A 4,715-nucleotide genomic window follows, 5' to 3' on the forward strand; every position below is an offset into this window, starting at 1 on the left:
ATTTTTTTTTTTTTTTTTTTTTTTGGTACTAAAGATTGAACTCAGGGCCACTTTACTGCTGAGCCACATCCCAAGCCCTATTTTGTATTTTATTTAAAGACAGAGTCTCACTGAGTTGCTTAGAGCCTCACCATGGCTGAGGCTGGCTTTGAACTTGCGATCCTCCTGTCTTAGCCTCCGAAGCCACTGGGATTACAGAGGTGCACCACCATACCTGGCTTAGAAATAAATTTCTATAGAATGAAGTGTTCTAAATAACATAGCATGCATGAGATGACTATTAATTAACTACTGAATTCTAAAAATATGCTTTAAGTTTGAATTTTCTTTTGATATCTAGGATGTATAAATTCAGGTGAGTTATGTTGAATTAGTGCCACAAAGAAGAAGCAAACTAGTCAGGGAAATTTCATAAATATGAAAGTAGGAACCAGAATATTCTTCAAGCATCCTCTAATTATGAGCATAGATTTGGACTTAAGATGAACATTTGTTTCTCACTCCTTGTTTATTTTTTTAAATTATTTAATCCAAGACTCAATATTCTCTTGAAGAAAACTTCTCTTCATTGTATGTTCTTTGAGTCATCTCTGTCTCCATTCTTTGGTTATTTGGTTAATCTTTCCATTTAGCAACTGTGAGGTTTTCATTCAATGATATTGCCCCCACAAGGTTGTTTTTGTCATTCTTCTCTATCTTGGAAGGCTCAACATTTATATTAACATGTATTTTTAGCTATTTAACACACAAGATGGACAGAACTCATACTGTTTGTGATTTCTATCAGTTTTATTTATAAGATTCTCTTAAAGCTTAGGTCTCATATTTTCCCTCAAGAGATAATTTATGCCAATATATGTCACAAAAATACATTAAAAATATCACACATAATTATTTTAAATTTCTATACATTTTTTTTTTCAAAAGCACTCTAAACTATGGATGGCTCCAATTTCATCCTAGGTCATTTGGATTAATAAAATAATTTAATGGACCTCAGTATTTGTGAAATTATCTTGGAGGTAAGGGGAATAACATTTTGGAGATCTCTCATCATCCTCACCCCATGAGCAGACATAGCTTAGTAAGTGGCAAGATTAAATTGAGTTTACATTGGAATGGCTCAGAAACATGTTCTCCTTCTCTTGTATCCTGCAGTAATGGAAAATGTTAAGCTAATTTTTCAAATTTGGTGCATATTACACCTAAATATTTTTTTTCCTTCCTAGGATATCCCCAAAGAAAATGGAGAATTACCTCACACTTCTAATGAACTGAAGAATGATGGTAAAATATTTGAAGAGTATCTATTGCAAGCTGATTATAGATTTAAAATTATGGAGCTTTTTCTGTACTCTCTATTTTGCTTTTATTTTTGTAGAAGAAACAAATGAAACTGAGGAACCTAAACTTAAAACATTACCTGGAAACTGTGATGGTGATATTAAAAAGAAAAATGTGATTGAAACCACTCCTGTGGAGGAAATCAGTATAAAGAACTATCAGAGTATTTTTTCTTCCTCAGTTGGCTCAAAGGTAAGATTTTTAAAAAATTATTTTTCTTATTGTTTTTGCATATCATCTCTCATATACACATAATGATACCAAACAGCCTAGAAATAAATATAAGGCCATAGAGTCCTAATAACAAGGATAGCAACAGTTTTAAGTATACCATTAACAATTATAGAATGTGATGGAACTAATCGTCAGGATGACCTTAGGCCTGAGCCTAAGCAACCCCATTTTAACTTCATTTTAAAAGACCTGCAGTTTCACTAGGCACATCCACAGATCCCTCCAGAATGGCCTCAAACAAATTACTTCCCCTCACTCTGATAAAAGAGAGTGAAGCCTCTGGCAGGCTGTCCTCGCCTGATAAGAGGGAAAGGCCAGAAGATCAGGGTGGAGACCACCAGACCAGATGTTTCTGGTCCCAGGATAAATAATGTCACTGAGAAATCCAGTGGTAGCTCATAAGGATTAAAAAGGGGTTCAAAAGCCCCCAAATTTAGTATAATTGATAGAGCAAATGAACAGGGATTCAGCCAGCCGAAACAAGGATGTACTCGAGCTGGAGAGCCTTCTGAGGACCTGACATCCCATCACTTGTCATCATTCCTGAGCCTCTGTGTGATCCTCACCTCTCTCAAACTCTACTGCCTCTTCTGGACCTTGGTGAGAGCCACAGCTCCTCCCTACAACCCCTTCCTCAACCAGTCTTCTGCTCCACACCAGGAAAGCCTGCCTTGGTTCTGAACCTGATCACCGAGGTCTGAGTGAGTGTGCATCTGCTGGAAGCAAATTACATGTTAACTTGTAAAAAACCTTATTTAAAATGATCGCTAACTTTAATAACCTATAAGAAGTGATAACTGATAATGTACAATGCACAAAAAAATAGGCACTAGTGATTCCAAAATTAATATTAAAATATATAGGCAAAAATGGACTGAGAATAGTGGTGCAGGCCTGTAATTCTAGCATCTTAGGAGGCTAAGGCAGAAGGATCATGAGTATAAAGCCAACCTCAGCAACTTAGTGAGGGGCTAAGCAATCCATGAGGCTCTATTTCTAATTAAAATATAGAATGATTGGGGATGTGGCTCAGTGATTGAATATCCTGAGTTCAATCCCTGGTGACAAAACAAACAAAAAATGTGGTGGAGGGGCAAAGGAAGGAGAATGAAGACAAAAATCACAAAATAAAAATTGAGAAGATACAGATGAGAGACAATAAAGCAAGTGCAAAGAAAACCAATAAAATAATAAAAGATCATATGAATTGGAAAGATAAAAACTAATTAAAAACTATAAAAACCACAAAAATACAAGAAAAGTATATGATTTCTCCTTGCTGATGTAATTAAAATGTAGACACTTGTTTCCACAATTTCTACTTGTATAATACACCAGTTTGGGGAGGTTTCTGTGGAGCAACTATATTTACGCTGTTTTTTTCTCAATTCTAGTCCAAACAGGCCAGCATTTTTTTTGGAGACTTTAATGTGAAATCCTTTCATCCTTGCCTACCAGGGAGTGTTATGGAACCCTTTCCAGAGGAAGAGGTGAATCACAAACTATATATGTTTTATATATATTATATATTATTATATAAATAATATATATGACCATAGGAGTGTGGTCATAATAGAAACTGTCAACAAAACTGTTACACAAGGAGCCCATGGGCCAGTTTGCACTGAAGACTCCCAATTCCAGAGTTTGACTGTCAGTGAGGGGATATGCAAGATTCTAGGCCCCTGTGGGGCTTGCTCCATCTCTAAGCATTGTAGAGGTGGACTGATTTCAGGATCCATGTTTGGTTTGTGAAAATCTAGACAACAAGTTCTCCATGAAACTCTTTCCCAGCTCTCCCTGAATCTTCTACCTCACAAAACCACCCACAACATATCTTTGTTCCTGTCCCTAATCTCAAAACACCAATTTAAAAAGGGAATTATCGCCACTGTCCATCATTTTACAGACTTGCCAAGCAGCAGACCACATTCCCTGTTGACCAGAGTTTCAGCACATCCCTGTCAATCTATGCTCTGATCCTGGGCAAATAGGGTGGAAATCCACAATTCCAGTATAGAGAGGTGGTCACTATGTCTTAGAGGTATAAAACATGAAGATGATTCTCTTACAGAGAGTCACAGCAATGGAATCTTTCTAAAGGGGGAGCCCCCTCAGTGCTCTACTTAAATTACATAGGAAGTGACTAATATTGTTTCAGTGGAAGAAGTAAGGTTTATTCCTTCAAATGCCTCTGAGCACAGTAAGGTGGTCAGACATGAAAGCTCAGCTCAACTCTGGAGAGTCTAGCAGCAACTTTTCTACTAGAACCAACCTCAACATTTGCTATCAGATTTCCTACAGCAACATTTAAATGAAACTCACCTCAGCTTCTAAAGCTTGTGTAGACCATGTGACTATGAATGACTCCAGCATCCCAAAGGTCCCAACAGGTCTTTTTCTCAATTTCTCTTTTAGACATAGTCTGATTCTTGTTGTGGGTGCCTCCTGAACTAGAAATCATATCATAGTGGGGTCTTATAAATACAAGAAAGTAAAGACTGGGATTTCTGATCTCCTGTGAAGAAAGCCTAGGAAAAGGACACTGAGTGGAGAAGATTCCTGGACAAGCACTTTGATATTTCTGGGGAAAATCTGTAGTACATGTATCCTCCCTTGACATCTCAGACAGAAACAAACTTACTCCTTTGTGGAAATTGTTTATTGGAATTTAGATGAACATGATTTTCTTGAAATTGCAGAGAGTCTTGGCTCACATGAGGGGAGCTTCCCCTCTTTGAATCAGCCAGTTTTCACCTAACACTGCTGCAATCTATTTCTTATTTTATTATTCTATTATTATTATTTCTTATTTTAAAAATATAATATTTATGTACTTCATTGGCCCTGCATTTGCACTCCAGTTTTTTTTCCTACAGCCCTCTATCTCATTGCAAAGACATACACTAGTTGATTTGACTCAAATTCAGGGTGTAGTCACTAAGCACACTATGATTTTACACCACTATTTTTCTTCCATGGTATACCTTTTTGTAACTGGAGACTCTATCTATTTATTGTGTGCTCTCATATTAAGGTAAAATAAAGAAACTTTTTTTCTTACAACTTCATCATATTATAAAAATAGTTTTCCATTCAATAAAAGTTTCCAAAAGAAATATAGATCTCTTTTCTTA

At 36.4% G+C, this 4,715-nt stretch overlaps 1 long non-coding RNA gene across 1 annotated transcript; it reads left to right on the forward strand.

Moving 5' to 3' along the window:
* The first annotated feature begins 195 nt into the window (after positions 1-195).
* Positions 196-4,660, forward strand: LOC125614748. The gene is made up of 3 exons (XR_007345318.1): positions 196-1,287; positions 1,382-1,536; positions 2,973-4,660. It is a non-coding gene; the product is annotated as an uncharacterized LOC125614748 (long non-coding RNA).
* Positions 4,661-4,715: the final 55 nt, after the last annotated feature.

Source organism: Marmota marmota, unplaced genomic scaffold (genome assembly GCF_001458135.2).
Source record: "Marmota marmota marmota unplaced genomic scaffold, marMar, whole genome shotgun sequence".
In the NCBI taxonomy this organism is placed as follows: domain Eukaryota; kingdom Metazoa; phylum Chordata; class Mammalia; order Rodentia; family Sciuridae; genus Marmota; species Marmota marmota.